General features: G+C 40.5%; 1 non-coding gene across 1 annotated transcript; it reads right to left on the bottom strand.

Moving 5' to 3' along the window:
• Positions 1 to 16,364: 16,364 nt before the first annotated feature.
• Positions 16,365 to 16,443, bottom strand: LOC112082588. Its single transcript, XR_002897254.1, has one exon. It is a non-coding gene; the product is annotated as a small nucleolar RNA R160 (small nucleolar RNA).
• Between the last annotated feature and the right edge of the window lie 3,639 nt (positions 16,444 to 20,082).

The raw sequence follows: 20,082 nt of genomic DNA, 5'->3' as shown, positions 1-20,082 counted from the left end.
AAATAAAAGCCTTAGAGAGTCTAGACAGGTCGAATTTTAAGTCCCAAGGCAACTGGAGTCTGATTTTATGGAGTTTTGGAGATCATTTTCTGATTCCCAGAAAGAATCTAAGTCTGGGGGAATAGTTGTTTACAACAAAGGAGGAAAGATTATGCAACAACATTTGGCAAGAAGAAGTGACTGAAAATTGCGGTCATCAACAGGTCCTTATCTCTCTTGTGGTTTTGCATATTATCTTGCATCCTCCAGATCTTCAGGTAATCCGAAACACTTTAACTCCACCACTTAAACAGCCTTTTAATGCGAAACGCCGTCTACCCTTGATGATGTCTTTAATGAGAACTCACTATTGAACTTAATGAATGTAGAGAGCTAGTTGACTGGAATCAAGATTTAGATTGTTTAAGTTTTTCATGACGGAAAAAGTGGACTAGTATCTCTTGTGCATTGGTGAGAATTTTCTAGACTAAGTTGTGGATTGATGCACTATATTTGGTCCTAGTTAGGAGTTCAGGTCTATGAGATTTGTGCATTTCCTATTTTTGTTTTCACTTAACCAGTTTAGGCTTTTGCTTTGTTTGAGGACAAACAAAGGCTTAAGTCTGGGGGAGTTGATAACACCGTATTTTGACCACTTTTATGGATCGTTTTGAAATACTTTTTCTATGTTTTTAATTGCTTTTAAGTACTTTTATTACGTTTTTCTAGTATTTTTAGTTCCAAGACTCTTTTCAGGTAACTTAATTTGGAGATCTTAAAGATGGAGGTATCAGCTTTCCAGCACACGTTACAGCTTGGCAATCCAACGGTTCAATCAAAAGATACGCGAAGAGCAAGATGTCCCGTAAACCAGCCGGCAAGCATTTCCACCCGCGGCCAACAAGCTATTTCCCGCGGTCAGAAGCACCGCGACCGTGGCCAGCCATCCATTCCCCGCGGTCACAGCCATCCCGACCGCGGCCAGCCAACTCCGAGCCCGAAGGCCCATTTCTGAAGCCTACAATGATTCCCTCATTTGGAGAAACCCTAAGTGACGTCCAGAGATGTTTTGAGCACTATAAATACATGTTTTAGGAACCCTAAAAGAAGAGAACCGAATCATTACTTCATATTTTTATTGTTTTTGCTTTAGCTTTTAGGGAGAGAGAGATTTGTCTCTTGAACCCTTCTTCTTTCTTTTTCAATTTCGGTTTCTATTCTACTTATTAATACTATGTTTTTGATTTCGTTTATTATGTCTGAGTAGTTTTGTTGTTGGGATTAAGGGATTTTCGATGGGGATTCATATGTTCGATGAGGATTCCATGAGCTTTTGAGCCGAATCTTAGAACTTTTTCTTCTGAATTCGTTTTTACTGCATGAGAGTAGCGTCATGAACTACAAAATCTGATCCAGATGCTTGGTGACACGAAAGGGTTCATCCGGTATCAGATCTAGTTTGGGAGAGCAAAACAAACATAGGAGTGGAAACCTACCTATGGGCGATTTGTGAATGCTGACGAGTCTTAAACATAATGCATATCTTCTCTTCCAGGGCCAGAGTGGAAACCTACTGGTCAGGGTTGATAGAGATAGTTGTCTATGATCACGACAGTGGTGTATTCATACGTCCGTGCTCCAGTTCGAAAAGTTTAAGCTAAGATCTTATCAATTTTACTCTTTACCAATGTTTTGAATCATTTGTACCCCTGAGAAAACTTCCCTGAACCCCAACGCATTCTTTCCTAGAGATTCACACCGTTTTTATTTCAAGCTTTAGTTCAATATTCTCATTCCTTTTTAGTTAATTTTCATTTAAGCAATCAGAATATCCGTTTTTCTTGTTTTTATTCATTTTCGTTAAGTTTAGTTATTAGGCCATTTAATTCCCGTAATTTCTTTTAAGATTTTGTTTTTACATTTTAAACACATTACCAAAACCCCCACAAAACCGTTTGTTTCTAGACTTCCTTACTTTATATTTCTTTCAAAGGCTTTTGGAGGAAAAGATCCTCCTTCCCTGTGGATTCGATCCCTAAGTACTACAATCGATCAGCTGTGCACTTGCGGCTATTGATTTCATTTAGGGTAAAACTTGACAACCGTCAACACACGACAACATCAGGCTGTTGGCATGGCCGGAAAATTTTTTCAGCACTTTTGGGACATCACAGGTTCTCACATCACGGCGGAGGTCAAACAGTTCTTTAAAGCAAATACCCTTCATGCTGATTGGAATTTCACACAGATCTCGCTGCTGTACAAGAATCTGAATGAAAATCTCATGACAGACCTTTGTTCAATAAGTCTGTGCTCTGTGACTTATAAGATAATCTCGAAGATATTATGTTCCAGACTCAAGCGGATTCTGCCTCAACTGGTATCACATACTCAAGGTGCTTTGTATCTGGAATACTCATATCAGATAATTTGCTGATAGCTCATGAAATACTACACTGGTTGAGAACAAATCCGAACTGCAAAGATAAATTCTTGGCAATTAAAACGGACATGTCGATGGCATATAATCAATTGGAGTGGAGCTTCCTGGAGACACGTTTTGAGGGTATGGGGTTTGACAGTAAAGGGAGATCTTGGGTAATTAGCTGTGTTTGGTCGATATCCTATACAGTGTTATTGAATGGAGAAACCCACGGTTACTTTCGGCCGGAACGTGAAATCTGTTAGGGAGATCCTCTTTCTCCTTTTATCTTCATTTTATGTGCTGAAGATCTATTACATATTATGAACAGAGCGGAGACAGAGAAAAGACTCACGGGAATGAAATTGAGCTCTAAGTGTCCCCCTATCCAGCACCTTCTCTTCGCAGACGATAGCTTGTTCCTGTGTCAATCAACTCTAAAAGAATACACTGGCTTTATGCGATGTCTCAAACTGTATTGTGACTTTTCTGGGCAAACCATTAATTTCCAGAAATCTTCAATCACCTTTGGCTGAGACATTGATCCAATCTCAAGGACGCTGATTGCAAAATTGTTGGACATGGATAAAAAAAGATGATGCATGGTCTTATTTGGGGTTACTAGAGTGCTTTAGTGGTTCTAAGCAACAACTTCTGGCTTTTATTGAAAAAAAACTAAACAAACGGTTGTCAGGATGGTACGTTGGGGGGTAAAGAGATCTTACTGAAGTCAGTGGCAATGGCATTGCCGATTTATGTGATGTCTTGTTTTTATTTAATAAATGATCACTGTCGGAAAATTACCGGTGCAATGTCAGATTTTTGGTGGAACGCGTGTGAGAAGAAGCGCAAGATACACGAGTTTCATGGAAAAAGATGTGTGACTCCAAGCAGAACAGAGGTTTGGGTTTTTGGGATATTGAAGATTTTAACCAAGCTCTTCTTGCTAGTAAGCTTAGAGAATTCTCAAGAATCCAGATAGTCTGATATCAAGGTTGTACAAAGGTTGGTATTTCTCTTTAAAGTCATTCTTGGTATGTGGAAAAGGGTTTAGACCGTCTTATGCTTGGAGAAGCATTCTTTATGGTTGAGAACTATTATCAAAAGGTCTGTTGAAATCGATTGGGAACGGACAGGGCACAACGAAAAGTGGATAATGGATGAACATCCGAGAAAACCGGTCAGTAAGCAGATTTTTTATAATCTGGAGTTAAAAGTGAGCTCTTTGATTTCATCGGACGACAAATGGAGAAAGAATACAGTCAGAGATCTTTTTCCTCCAATAGATGCAGGCTGAATTCTCAATCTTCCTATTGGGGACATTTGCAGATTGTTTTATTTGGGCATATACTAAAATAGAGCTTACTCAGTAAATAGTGGTTACTGATTGTTGGCCAATTTACCAACCACTCCTACTCCACAAAGATCCGCATGAGTAAAAGAGGATTCATCTGAAGAACAAGATATGGAAACTACAAACAACGCCCAAAATCAGAGTTTTCTTATGGAGAGCTGTTGCAGGAGCTTTGGCAGTGGCTGATCATCTTCAATCTCGAGGTATCAATATCGATAGCCCTTGTCGCTTGTGTCAACAAGGGCATGAGTCAATCAATCATGTCCTTTTCACCTGTGAGGCAGCACAAGATATACTTGGGTTGGCAGATATTCGGGCCCCTACCACAGGTTTCTCTGCTGCTTTGGAGGATAATATGGCACATATACTGGATTTAGTGGAAGACGTCTCTGTTCCGGCTGATACTCGTAAGGCAGTGCCAAGGAAGAACAGAAATGTGATACTTCGGGCTGGAAAACAAGAGGTGTTATTGGTTTTGTCTCACCATGCAAAGGAAGAAGTCTCTTTGTGGTCAATGCTCCATTTACCACCGAGTTCAACAGAGACACCTCGGAGGAAAGCTACTCCCATAGAGGAGTGATGGTGCCCACCTCCTTCAGGTCTTGTTAAGGGTAACATCAATGCTAATTGGTGTAATGATAAACTGCATAGCAGTGGATCTTGGATCTGACAAGACCACTCTGGAGCAGCCCTCTTACATGCTAGAGAAGCCTTCACGTCCTCGCCCAACCGCATGATTGCAGAATTCATATGTATTTGGGCACTACAAAGTGCCCATTGGCCATTACCCAACCCATAACATGCGTTCCCATGCCCCTATTAGTGTTACCGAACCCTCTCAACATCTTCTTCTGTGGCTATATATATATATATATAACTTCGAAACTCGAACACTATGCAAAAGAAATAAAAAAAAACTACCTTTAAAATCCCCACAACAATTTTTAACATGGCAACAGTTGCCCAATCAGGTTGGTTTGCTAGCCAGAGCGATTGGGTCGAGAAAACCAAGGGGAATTTAATAGTTGCAGCTACAGTTATCGCAGCCATCAGCTTTGAAGTGATGATTAATCCTCCAGTTGGAGTCCTCCCTGCGAGGATGGTCCAGTTACCGGATCCTCAGGGTCCGAGTGGGGTCGAAGGCGGTTTCGCCGGAATAAATCTGAACAGAGACGGATCTGCTACACTACCGAATGGTCTGGCTTCGCGACTCACCAAAGTTGGATTTCCGGGGTTCGACGGATCGGATCTTCGAGGATGGATCTATCGGTGTGAACAGTTCTTCGATCTAGACGGCACGCCGGCGGATCTGAAGGTTCGACTCGCCGCGTTGCACCTCTCTGGAGCCGCCCTCGAATGGCACCATAACTACTTAGCAGAACGGTATGGTATCTTTCTCTCTTGGACTGACTACGTCGTAGCGATCTCATCGCGTTTCAGTGCGTTGCTTGACGATCCGTTAGCGGAGCTCGTGAGTCTACACCAGGGCTCAGATACGGTGGAAGTTTTCCTGAGAAAATTTGAGAGTCTACGCACCCGAATAGCTATCCCAGCTAGCCATGCTCTTAGTATCTTCTTATCCAACTTGAACCCACACCTCGCCTACCACACGAGACAGTTTGAGGTGAAATCTGTGGCTGCAGCAGCTCGAATCGCCAAGCTGCACGAATCATCTTTACTTCACACACCAGTGAAGCAGAGTAGAGCTTCCTTCAATCCATTTCCTAAACAGTCCTCTTATTCCAATCAGCAGAATCAGCAATACAGCCTTCAGGATTCCTCACCGATATTACCTCTCCCTGCCCCGCCTAAGCATACCAACTCCAAACCAAACTACATCCCTAAATCCTCACCAGATAGGCAGCCCAAACGGTTTTCATACCAGGAGATGCAGGAACGTCGTGCTAAAGGTTTGTGTATGTTTTGTGATGAGCAATACACTCCCGGTCATCATTTGAAGCATAAACGTTCGCAGATCTTCGTTATGGAGTGTGAGGAAGAAGCGAATTCAGACTCTGATGAAGAGTTTGCCAGACAGCTGACTGTTGAGAAAATATCGGATGAACCAGTGGATAATGCCCCCACCATTTCAATGCATGCTCTCAACGGATCGAACACTTTCAATTGCATGAGGGTAGTGGGTCAGTACGGGAATAAGAAGCTTTACATCCTCATAGATCCCGGAAGCACCCATAACTTCATCGATCTCCGCACTGCAAAAGAGATGGGATGCCCACTGGAGCAAACAAGACCCATGCCAGTTGTAGCTGCAAATGGGAACAATCTGATGACCAAATACAAATGCACTATCCCCTGGAAGGTACAAGGCTATACCTTTACCACAGAAGTCCGTACTATCCCGCTGGATACCTGCGATTTTGTTCTGGGGGTACAATGGCTTTGTACACTTGGTCCGATTTTGTGGGATTTTCTAAACCTCAGAATGGAGTTCACGGTGAACGGCCTCAAACATGTTCTCCGGGGAGTTACTAAATCAGGTTGTAAGGTTATCAAAGGTGATAAGCTTGATAAGCTGATGAAGCAACAGCCACAAATCGCCCTTCTCCAGTTGCAGGAAGTATCTGAGACCTCGGGGCAGGATGAGCTAATCCCTCAGGCACTGTTCTCCCATATTTCAGCTGACACAAGTGAACTCTCCGAGGACCCAGCTCTCAAGGCTCTGTTGAACAAGTTCAACGACCTCTTTGACGAACCCTCTGGCCTCCCACCATTTCGCGAGGGGTTTGATCACCGGATCACCCTTACCCCCGACGCTAATCCGATCAACAAACGTCCTTATCGGTATTCATCTCTGCAGAAAGACGTGATCGATAAAATGGTTCAAGAAATGTTAACGCAGGGCATCATCCAGTGTAGTTCGAGCCCCTACGCTTCTCCGGTCGTCCTCGTCAAGAAAAAGGATGGCTCCTGGCGCCTCTGCGTCGACTACAGGGGTCTCAACAAGCAGACTATCAAGGATAAGTACCCAATTCCTCTTCTCGAAGATCTCCTCGATGAATTAGGGGGTGCGAAATACTTCTCTAAGTTGGATCTTCGCTCAGGCTTCCATCAACTCCGCATGTCCCCTGAAGATGTCTTCAAAACCGCATTCAAGACCCACGCCGGCCATTACGAATATGTCGTATTGCCCTTCGGCTTAACGAACGCTCCATGCACCTTTCAAAGCCTGATGAACCATATCTTCCAATCTGTGGCTCGCCGGTTCGTTCTCGTCTTCTTTGACGACATCCTCGTATACAATGCTACTTGGGATTATCACTTGTCACACCTCGCCGAGGTCTTCTCCATCCTTCAGCAACAACAGTTGTACCTGAAGCCCTCAAAATGCACTTTTGCGGCCACCAGGATTGAGTATTTGGGTCATTTCATCACGGCAGAGGGCGTCAGTACCGATCCTAGTAAGATTAAAGCTATCGAGAACTGGCCTGTCCCTACTTCGCAGAAACAGCTCCGTAGCTTCTTGGGACTCGCTAACTACTACCGATGTTTTATCCGAGGGTACAGCGTTGTTGCTCGTCCGCTGACAACTCTGCTCAAGAAGGATGGGTTTTTGTGGAATCCCGAAGCCGCAGAAGCTTTTCAGCAGTTAAAAACCTCTCTTACGTCCTCCCCAGTACTGGCTCTACCTAACTTCGAAAAGGTGTTCGTTGTGGAAACTGATGCCTCGAACTTGGGCATTGGCGCGGTGCTTATGCAGGAACAACACCCTATCTGTTTCATAAGCCGAGCTTTGGGTACACGTCACCAAGCCCTGTCAGTTTACGAGAAGGAGCTATTGGCCGTCGTCCACGCCGTGCAAACGTGGAGTGCTTATTTAACTCATCGTCCCTTCATCATCAGGACAGATCAGAAGAGTCTGAAGTTCCTTACCGAACAGAAAGTTACAACCCCATTCCAGCATATGTGGTTATCCAAGCTCATGGGATATTCATTCGAAATTCAGTATAAGGAAGGGAAGGAGAATGTAGCTGCAGATGCTCTTTCCAGGGTCACGGGTTCGGAGTTGCTCAGCATTACACTCTCTCAAGCTCACCAGGACTTCTATGCTTCTCTCAAAGCGGTATGGAACACTGATCCTCATTTACTCAAACTTATCTCTGAACTCACGACTGATAAGAGATCTCACCCCTCGTTCATATTCGTTAACAATGAGCTTCGCCGAAAAGGGAAATTGGTGGTAGGAGACAATGCGGATCTCAAGCTCCACATCTTGAGATGGCTCCATGATTCCGCTGTCGGGGGTCACTCGGGCCGAGATGCAACCTTACATCGCGTGAAATCCTTGTTCTACTGGCCGAGAATGAGTACTGAAGTGCAAAACTACGTTCGCAACTGCTCCGTTTGCCAGCGTAATAAGTACGATCAAGCCGCCAAACCTGGTCTCCTTCAACCTCTTCCGGTCCCTAATGGCGTTTGGGAGTCCATCAGTATGGATTTTGTCGAGGGTCTTCCTCCATCTTCTGGGAATGATTGTATACTGGTGGTGGTTGATCGGCTAAGCAAGAATGCTCATTTCTTGGCTTTGTCACATCCCTACACGGCTCACGAAGTGGCACATCTCTATCTTGATCAGGTTTTTAAGCTGCACGGAATGCCTCAGGATATTGTCAGCGACAGGGATCCCACCTTTCTCAGTGAGGTGTGGCGTGAGCTCTTCCGGATCCATGGTGTTGACCTCCGATTCTCGACATCCTACCATCCCCAGACTGATGGGCAAACGGAGATCACCAACCGTACGCTGGAGACCTATCTCCGATGCATGACCTCCGAGACTCCTCACTCTTGGAGTCAATGGCTGCCACTTGCAGAATGGTGGTATAATACTACTTACCACTCTTCTATTAAGTGCACACCCTTTGAGATTGTTTATGGTTAGTCACCACCTATCCACCTCCCTTACTTGCCGGGTGAGAGCTCCTCCGCCACTATCGACCGCGATTTGCAGAAACGTGAAGAGCTTATAAACATGCTGAAGTTCCACCTCCTTCGAGCTCAAAACCGGATGAAGCAATACGCGGATTCCCATCGTTCTACCCGCGAGTTTAAGGTCGGAGATTTTGTCTATTTGAAATTGCAGCCTTATCGTCAGCATTCACTGAAGGCCAAGAAGGGGCCTCATAAGCTCTCTCCCAGGTTCTATGGTCCATTTCCAGTGATCGAACGTATCGGTGCTGTGGCTTACAAGCTCGATCTCCCACCTGGAGCTGCTATCCATAATGTCTTCCATGTGAGCCAGCTAAAGCTTTGTCCTAACCCCTCTTCTACTGTACCTACCTTACCGCAGTATTTACTTGACCTGGGCACCGCTAAGGAACCAGAAACGGTGCGCGAAAAGAAGATGGTTAAACATCGCAATGCTGCAGTCACTAAGGTACTCGTTAAGTGGAAGGGGTATCCAGCTGATCAAGCTACGTGGGAGTTTTACCAAGACTTCATCGCCAAGTATCCAACTTTTCATCCTTGAGGACAAGGATCTTCCCAACAGGGGAGTATTGAGATAGGATTATCTCATTACCAATAAACTATCATCCGGTTTTGATCTTTGGATCCCGGTTTATCTCCTTTCGGTTTATTTCGATTTACGTCTGGTATTTCTTTAGTCAAACTCTGGACCACGTGAGGTCACCTTTATGTACTGCCGTTGGCATCTTTTCCAAAAGTAATCTGAGAATTATCTTCTTCTTTATCTTTCTCTCTGTACGTTCCATCATCATCACCAACCACCGAATCTTGTACCTTAGAGGTGATTTTCTCTTTCATATATCATCTCCTAGGCTTGATTTATCCTTTCTTAGAGCTCAAGTGGAGCCCCTAGTCAGGTCATTATACTAACGGTCTCAATTAGTGAATTCTGCATCAAACAGCTATACCAAACATCATCTTCCACCTATAAAATTATGAGATCAAAACTTATTATAAACACAAAGTGCAACAAAAAAAATGTTTGGATGAATAAAAAGAATTTGCATGCCATAGATAGTTTGCTGCAAGAGGTAATCCGGTTATGAAGGCTACTACAAATTTTTAAAGGTAAGCAAAAGAATAGAAAAAATAATATAAGAGAGAATCTATACCCTGGTTTAATTCTCTACCACTCCAACAAAAACACCGGTTTACAATGGCCGAAACCGTCATAAGTTCGTTGTAAAAGTCCTATTACGACGAACTAGTGATGGTTTCGAAATCGTCGTAAACTCATCGTCGTAAACGATATTTCGTCGTAAAATCTAGGACGGTTATAAATCATCGTAATATCTACGTAAACTGAATGTCGTAAAAGCGTCGTAATGGTTACGACGACTTTACATCGATTTGCCTCGATTTGATTTTCAGCGTAACCGTCGTAAAGTCGTCGTTAAATACCGACGTAGGTTCGTCGTATAATATACAACGTAAATAACGTCATAATTCAATCGTATTAATATTTTTTCTTTTTGACGTAAAACCATCGTGAAAAACTGACGTATATTCGTCGTATAATATACGACGTATTGTACGACGAATATTTCGTCGTAATTGGGTTGTATTGTTATATATAATTTTATGACGATTTTACGACGATTTATTAAATAAATAATAAATATATTACGATGATTATACAACATTTTTTTATAAATGAAATAAAAAAATATTTTATCCGAATTAAAATTTTTAATTTAATAAAGAAATAAATTAAAATTAAAATTTAATTAAAATTCAAAATAAAAAATTTATATTAATTACAAAAAAAATCTATCAAAGATCTAATTTTAAACTAATGTCGTCTACCCCCGCATCGTCCTGCTCTGGATCCCCATCTTGGTCCACAGGTTCCTTGCCGGTTCTTCGGTTGGAGGCTTTCGGCGCCTGATCCCCGGCTCTAGGAGGATCAACCTCGAGAGACCGGAACATCTGCACCGGTAGTTGCCTCCTAGAGGATGAATAAGATGCTCCGACGACTCCAGCTGCCCACAACCTGTCCAACTGCGCCTGGAGCAAATGGTTGTCAGCCCCCATAATCTCGAAGAGATCATACAACTGGTCGATCTTTGTCTCGTACTGCGTCCGCATCTGATGGAGTTCCTGACGGATAACGACTAGATCCTCTGCCCGGACATGACCAGTCGCCATAGCGATTAGGGTATCACGGATGGATCCCATCCCTAAAACCCGGCCCGTCTTCCGAGGGGCAACCTGAAAAAATATAGAAAACTTATGTAAAACAGTACAATATATAGTTAACATTAAACCAAATAGGAAAAAATAAAGTAAATTAAACTTACCTCTTCGAAGATCTGGTCCATCTCCGCCACCGTCAATGTCGGGGTGGACTGGACCGAGATACCTCCGGGAGACGTCGGAGGCGCCTACTGCGTGAGCTTTGTCTGCCGCTCCTTGATCCTTGCACAGGTGGCGTTATAGATCTCCTTCGCCCGAGGATCCGTGAATTCGCCGTTCTTCTTCTTATGGGTCTCGGCGAAGACTTTCGTTATCGGAGGAAGTTCTCCCCTGTTTTCTTCGACCTACAAAATCAATTTGAAATTATTAATAAGACAAATATGGTTTGTTGAAAAAAAAAACTTATTAATAAAAACTTACCATCATAAGTCGTCTCTCGGCGAAACGAACCTGGCCGGAAGTGTGCGGGATGTTCTTTGGATTTCCCGCATCGTCAGTAGCGTTCCTGAAAATGAAAAATTTATTAATTAGATTTGTAATTAAAAATTTAATATTATAAATTAAACACAATTTAGTTTAATTTACAAACAAACCTGGATGTCGAACACTTGGCGGCAATAGTCTGGTTGTGCGGGGTCAACCAATGGTGCACTAGACCCTCCCAGACGGTATCGGCCATTGGCGCCGGCTTGGCCTTGTTGCCGTCAACCTCCTACTTCTGCTTCCATTCGGAAACGGTGTTGTTGAGCCAGAACTTGACCTTCTCTTTGTAGGCCGTCTTCACACGTTCGTGTGCGAAAGTTTTCCAATGCTAGTTTTGCTACAAAAAAAGAGTTAGTAATTATTGTAAAAAATAAAAAATAATAATATAAATCATAATTTTAAATAACTTATCGCGAAAAACTTGAACCAAGTGTCAATAGTTGCTTGATCCAACTTCTTCCAGCTGGTATGGGGTTGTACAAAGAACCCTTTGATGATGTCGGAAACGTTCCGACCGACAGCGTTATCGGTCGTGGAGGCGGTGCAGGCTTGTGGTACACCCTCAACTGTATATGTATGGCCAACTCCTCCATCATCATATCGACGAGTAGCTTTTTTGCGTGTTCGTACTTTTGGTGCAAAATAGTACGAAGTAAAGTGCAAAGTCTCTTGCATCAAGCTTTCCGCCACAATTGAACCTTCCACTTTAGCTAGGTTTTTGGCTTTACCCTTAAGATGCTTCATGAAACGCTCGAACGGATACATTTACCTGTACTGAACCGGTCCACCGAGCTCTGCTTCATGAGGGAGATGAACATGAAGATATTCCATAACATCAAAAAATGATGGCGGAAAAATCTTTTCCAAATTGCACAACAAGATTGGAATATTCGATGCCAGTTGTGCTATTACATCAGCTGATAATGTTCGTGTACTAAGATCCCAGAAAAAAAGCACCAATGCCTCCAACAGCTTAATGGACATTTTTGGGCAAGAGTTCAGCAAATGCAAATGAAAATAATGATTGCATAAACACGTGGCAGTCATGACTTTTCATCCCTGCAAACTTTACCCCCTTCTCACAGATTTAGAAAAATGAGAAACATACTCATCAGGAAACTTAACGTCAGATGAAACCCATTTGAACAATGCTGATTTCTGATTTGCACTCAACCGAAATACAGGAACCGGTGCTTTCCCGTTTCTCAATATATGCAACTCACTCATGTTGCATAAATTAGGCAAGTCCAATCTTGACTCACCATTGTCTTTTGTTCTTCGCGTTACGTTCATAACTATATGCATGATGTTAGCAAAAAAGGTTTTCTCAATGTGCATGACATCAAAATTGTGTCTGAGCATATGATCTTTCCAATAGGGTATTTGCCAAAAGATACTTTTCGTGTGCCAATTATGATGAACTTCATAACCTTCTGACATATTTGCAGGAGTGTGCTAGTTTCCTCCATGCATTACTGTTTCCTCTGCCCCCAATGCTCGATTTGCGCATGTATATCAGCTCCTGTTAAATTTACGGGTAAAGGGTCATGTACACTTTTGTTCTTCCTAAATAACCTCTTGTTCCTTCGATATGGATGGTTATCCGGTAAAAACCTGCGGTGCCAATCAAACCAACAGGTTTTTCTACAATGTTTTAGCTGAAACGTATCAGTTCAATCAAGACAATAAGGACAAGATAACCTCTCATGTGTAGTCCATCCTGATAGCATACTATAAGCGGGGAAATCGCTTATTATCCACATAAGCACATCCCGCAGAGTAAAATTTTTTCCCGTTGAACAGTCATATGTGCGAACGCCGGTATACCATAACTGATTCAACTCATGTATGAGTGGCTGCAGAAATACATCGAGAGCTCGCTTCGGATGATTAGGACCTGGAACCAAAATACAAGGAAAAAAAATTTCCTTTACATGCACATATCTGGAGGAATGTTATAAGGGGTTAGGATTACTGGCCATAATGAATATTGTCTACCAGACATACCAAATGGACTAAAACCATCAGTACACAGACCAAGATAGACATTCCGTTTGAACTTAAAAAAATCTGGGTATACCGTATTGAAGTGTTTCCATGCCTTTGCATCTGATGGATGAACAACTTCTCTATCTAGTTGTGTATGTTCTGCATGCCATCTCATTGATGCAGCTGTCCTTTCAGATTGATAAAGCCATTTCAACCTATCAGTTATAGGGAGATACCACATATGTTGGTATGGTATCATTTTACGGCCACCAGTTTACGGCCTGTATCTTGGTTTTTGGCAAAATCGACATTCCTCCAGCTGATCATCATCTATCCAGAAAATCATACAATTGTCAACACATACATCTATCATCTCAGAAGGTAGACCATGACTAAAAATCAACTTCTGTATTTCATAGTATGTTGCCGCTGCCAAGTTATCCTCCGGTAGATACTCTTTCAGAAGATCAGCCCAATCATCCATGCAAACCTCAGCCAGGTTATGATCTGTTTTAATTGACATCATCCTAGCTGCCAACGATAATTTAGACAGACCTTCTCTACATCTTTCGTAGATTGGCTGATTAGCATTGTCCAACAAATCATAAAATCATTTGGCATCTACATTAGGTTCCTCAACAGCATTACCAGTATGCGTTTCATGAAATGCATCAGTCACCATCTCATGCATCCTATCATGATCTAGACTTTGATCAGATTGATACTGATTAGGCTGATGACCATAATTTGATTCATCAAAATCAACATGACTTTGATAATTACTACTACTACCAGCTTCCCATGAGTATTATTGCCATATCCTTCTCCATGTAGATACCAAACAAAATATTGCGGCATAAACTCTCTATTTAATAAATGCATCCACACGGTTTTGGTTAGTGTATACCTTATATTCTTGCATTTCAAACAAGGACAAAACATCTTCCCGCTTTCTTTCGTTCTCTCCATATTTGTGGCCTGATACATGAATATTTCTAACCCGTTCTTGAATTCTTTTGTCAACGCCCCATCTGAATCTTTACGCATATACATTCAGCTTTTTAACTCGTATAACTCAAAAAAACTATCTATCTCTATTGTTTAGACAATATAAGAGACGGTCTCTTGTGTCATGTGAAGCCGCGTGAATGGAGAAACCTTTTAATATTATTACTTCTTTTTTCAAAGAAATTACTACTAATTCGGGTTTCCAGCAAAGGACAACCCAATATATTTGGGTTTACAATTAACACTATAATAAGGTTTAAGAGACCTAAAATGGGTCTCCAGGATGCTGATGCTCCTATGTTTGAATGATGATGTGTTGTGAATGAAAGAAGAAATGAAGATGTATTTATAACAAAATTTCGGACTTTACGACGCTTTTATGACGATTTTTTACATCGCTTTTACATCCAACCTTCATATTACGACGATTTTACGTCGATTGTGCGATAAAATATTTCATCGACATTAGTTAGGTGAACCTATTTTAAATGTTCTTCATCTACCTTCTTTGTCGACGTAAAATCATCGTAACTGTACTTCGGATTTTGATCGTCGTATATTCGTTGTAACGTTACATCCAATTTACAACGATTTTGCAATAAATATCAAATCTCTCTTTATTGATGTATAATCGTCGTAAAGCGTCGTAAATTATATGTCGAAGTTACGACGATTATTTTTTACGATTTTTACGATGGTTTTACGACGTTTTATTTTTTTCCTCATAAAATCGTCGTAAAATTGTTGTATATTTGCGCGTCGTAACAGACCTCTGGAAAACGATTGTTTTTTTGTAATGTACTCCATGTGTCGGCTACAAACACTTAATATGTAGGATGTGAAAAATTTGCAAATACTTTTATATAACATATTATTTTTATTTTATTATTAATTTTTAAAATTTATTTATACCAAACAAAAAATTTGAGTGGAGCTATAATCGAAAAGGAAATTTTAAAATCAATATTCGTACATAGACAATCTTTGTGATCTATTTATTAATGCATTCTCTCACCATAAACAAATATCAATTGAAGTTGATTATTGTTAGTTAAAACAGTTATCTATACTTTTTGATGTATAAATTATTTATGAAATTTTAAATGAAAATCTAATCCATAATTCTATCTTTGATTACTCCTTTTACAATTGCAAAAGAAATTTGTCTACTCCCTGTAACTTGTGTATCATGTGAATCAAGCAGTAAATAAACATTCTTGAAGTTAAAAAAAAAGGAGCATTTTTATAATTATAAAATTTGTATGTTTAAGTAAGTATAAATTTTACCACAAACATAAATTGTAGTTGCACTTCGAAACCAAAAAGATATGGTTAAATTTTTCATATGTATGTTTAAGCATGTTCATTTCGATAATTGGAACATGATAATTGTGATATGATTTACTAGCTTCACACTCATGTATTTCATACATTCATATTCGATCCATTTCATTTGATTAAACCAAGATCAGACATGTGATACGATTTTAAACCAAAAACAGACCCAATACCAACACGATAAAGAAGAAAGAAATTTACCCGTCTAGAAAATCCATAGACACAGAATTCACACACAAACAAAATGTTCTCAAAAAGTTTAGCCATATCAAAGCAGAATTGCTTAATATGGCATGAAAAAAAACTCATGGAAAAGAAATTGCATATAGCACCATGCTCGTGTAAGTCTGAAACATTAAATCAGTTAACATCCTATGATGTTCTTAGTTGCAAAGCTAAGTTTACTTAAAAATACAAATCTGCTTTTTGTTGAATAAGACACATATATGTTTCTATACTCCCTAACTCCAACGAATTCAAAACTCAATAGTATAGAAAAGCCGAATAGGAAAAAAAAAAAGCCGAATTCAATGAGAATTATCTCTATACCACATGCCTAAAAACATAGCAAAAAAAAAAGCAGTTTGATGTCAGATTTAAAAGTGAAAGCAGAGCAATTCAGAGAAATTTGAAGGTATATATAATATATCTACATTAATTTGAAGGCAAAAAATAGTCTCATCATCATGCTCCGTTTCCTCCCAATACCACTAAAATCCATAATACCAATATCTGAATTTCTATTGGCCAATATGCATTTTCTCGGAAGTTCTGCTATTGAACAGTGCCCTAGAGAGAAAACAAAGGAGCGTCAGTGCCAATATGTTGCACTAGTCAAGTACAATTTTCTCCATTTTGTTCCTCCCATCTATAAACCGGCTACTCGGTGCTGATACTACCACAAAAAAAAAAGATTCAAACTTTTTCCACAAAAGTGAGAAGAAGTGCAAAACCCATAAATCAAAAAACTTTCCTCTTCAATCCTATCATGTTTTATAAAGACATCAGAAATTGCCGCAACACAACATTCAATAAGAAGACACAATCGACTTCTTCCTTTCTCTAACTCTCGCCTTTAGTTTTCTATTCTGAAAATAACAAATCGAAGAGAAACTAACACTAACACATTTTAAACGAATCAGTGGGAAGAATCACGATCATGAGATAATTAGAAAAATCAAAAGCATACCTTGTTTAACCTATACTCAGAGAGATCGATGAGAAGACACAAACAAACAACACCAAAGAAACATATAGGTCTCAAACATACGGCAATTTGAATATTAGTATTATCAAATTAAACCAAAACAAACACGTCTCCCAATACTATTTTTTGGTTCTGATCGTTAGCTATGATCTCAGTTTGGCTATCTTTCTCCACGATCTAAAACCAAAAACAAAACAAAAAGGCAGTTTCAAATTAAATTCAAAACAAGCAACAAAAACCAAAATCTCTCATATGAAAACTAGGTGACACTCATAAAATAATAATAGCCTAAACGCTAAAGAAAATTAGTAGCTGCGTAATTTTTATTCTAGTGAAATATTACACTGAGTATAGGAAACACATGATTTAGGTTAAATTTTTTTTTTTAATCTTAAAAAATAGTTTGATTTAGGTTGTCTTGCTCAAATGTATCTAGAGAGATATCATAAGTAGGAGAGCTGAAAATGATCGAATCCCCTTTCTCATTGGAAAAGATAGGATATTTATCAGATTTTACCTGGCCCAGATTAGTATACTGGACTGAGTTCCAGATTGTTGGGTGGGTGGATCACTTATGGAGCTACCTTGGTTTAAGGCTGAATATTTTGAGTACGTCATGCGTCTATCTCCGTCTAACTTCCTCACTTACTTTCCTTGGCATTATCCTTCTGCTGCAAGGCCACGCCTTGGAGTGTCCCTTTCATCCTTAATGTACGGTCCGAGTCTGATGGTTTAGATGGGGTATGGTCTTATCCATCTACTGTAATTTCCTTGAGCTCTGCGAGTTATCACTATCACCTGATACATATAAGCATTGAGCATTAAATGTTGATTTGTGGGTTCTCAGAGATATGGGTATTGATTTGGACATACACATATTCTAATTGTCAAATGGGAGAAATTTGAATAGTATTCCCACTCAAACGATATTCATACCTGGCCTAGATCCCTCGATACCAGGGATCCTGCTATCAGGGAGCTCTTGTTGATTGGCTTCTTGTCTCCAGGTACATGTGCAGATTAGAACCCGACTTCTCCAGATCATTGAGATTTGGTCGAGACATAGGAAGAGGTAACCTTCCTCATTCCTCCTGACCACTCAGTTCCTACTCTCTTTGTTCCTGGCAGTATGACATATATTGTCAGGTAAGAAGAGCCCAAGAACAGGTGATATTTCGTGTTGGATCTCTTGGATCTTTAGGATGCAAGGCCAGGTGCTAAAAGCCTAGGTCATTTGGCCATGGCCAGAGGCCCAAAGTGAAACCTAGTTTGGCCCGGGTGATGCGATTCTAAACGGGGTTGGTCGGTTTTACTAAGATTTAAGTTTTAAATTTATAACCCCTAAATATCTGCAAGTGCATAGATGTGCGCTGTAATACTTAGGGTATCGATCCACAGAGACTTAGTTGTTTCAGTACGAATTCACGGCAATGCTCAAATCAGACTAGAACTAAACAATTTAGGTTTTGGTTTTGGGTTTTGGTTGTCACGAAATCTAAACTAGAAAGATAAACAAGTAAAAGCAATTAAAAAACGAAAGAAAGTGCAAGCAAGTAAAAATCGAATGTAAAGCTGATAAGAAGGTTGTAAACGATTAAAAACAGAGCTCAAGGGGTTTCGCAGAACAAGTGATAAAGGTAATCAACTATGTATGTTCTAGAACTTGAGGCACAGAAGTATGAATAGCTTACTTTCGCAGCACTAAACAACTATCTCTCACAACCCGGATCAGTAGGTTTCCACTCTGATCCTGGAAGGGTGAAGATGCAATAGCAGATTAAGTCTCATCAACATTCACAACTCAACTACAGGTAGGTTTCCACTCCTATAGAATAATTGCTCGTTTCACCCTAGTTCAGACAATCAATGAAAGCTTTCGCAACATATCATATCAGATCGGCTTCTAAGTGGCCAGCAAAGAATCACGCAGTAAGATTAAAGGCAAACAAAGAACATCTAGAAGATTATAAATCCTAAATCTATCAATTCATAAGCAAAGACACACAAATTTCCTTTTGAAAAATCTCTTTAAACCCAACTGGGAAACTACTCAAACATATTGTAACAAAGCATCATAGAGTATTGAAAGTTGCAGGAAATTAAAGAATACAGGGAAGAAAAACGAAGAACGGAGGCGACGGTGGAGGCGACGGTGGAGGCGCGATGATGCACTCCTGCGGCGGCTCCTTCTCCTTAAGACGGCGGCCTCCTCTCTAGGGTTCCACACGAAATCCCTCTCTCTCTCTCTCTAGGTTTGTCTATATTTCGGTCTCTCTTTGTCTCCCCTTTTAGAATGACCTAAAGAGCGTATTTATAGCTTCTGGAGTGGTCTTGGACACTTAGGGCTTCAAAAATAACAAAAAGAATCAATTTGGGCTTTAATTAGGTCGGCTGAGAAGTGAACGACTAATGGCCGCAGTCGCGGTGCTTCTACCCACGGGGAAATGAGGCTTGGCCGTGGTCCCGGCTTGTGTCGTCTTCCGAGACTACATTTTCTGTCTTTATTGCATCAGGTGTATCTGAAGATCTAACCATTGGATTGTCTCCAAACCAAGTGCATTAGAAAGCTGGTTGTATCCTATATGTTGTCACAAATTTTGGGGGTGATCAGACAGTGAGAAGGTATTCATCGCGTGTCATACTTCTGACGGTCTGCATTTATCCAAAATTGCTCATTTGTTCCAAATTGCATATCTTTTGCCCAAGTTTCCTGAAAAGTCTTTTGAAACTCTAAAAAATTGAAAAACCTTTAAAAACCATTGAAAACAGAGTTAAAACATCTGCATAAGACATATTTATGATCCATAAAAGTGGTCAAAATACGGTGTTATCAACTCCCCACACTTACCTTTTTGTTTGTCCTCAAACAAACATAGATCAAGTCAGGAAAAATTTTAATAACCCGCAGGAACTAAACAATATCTCAGTGACGTCCTTCTAAACCATAACTTATCGTGAAACATCTATTTGGATCTAGTCTAGAAGATTCTCACCAAAATACAAGAAAACTAGTCAGTTAATCCGTCATGCGAAAATCTACACACTTAGATCTAACTTCCAGTCAACTAGCTCTCTACATTCATTAAGTGTAGTAGTGAATTCTCATCAAAGACATTATTCAGG

This window comes from Eutrema salsugineum, unplaced genomic scaffold (assembly GCF_000478725.1).
Source record: "Eutrema salsugineum unplaced genomic scaffold, Eutsalg1_0 scaffold_1, whole genome shotgun sequence".
In the NCBI taxonomy this organism is placed as follows: domain Eukaryota; kingdom Viridiplantae; phylum Streptophyta; class Magnoliopsida; order Brassicales; family Brassicaceae; genus Eutrema; species Eutrema salsugineum.
This window is presented reverse-complemented; position numbering and strand designations above follow the sequence as displayed.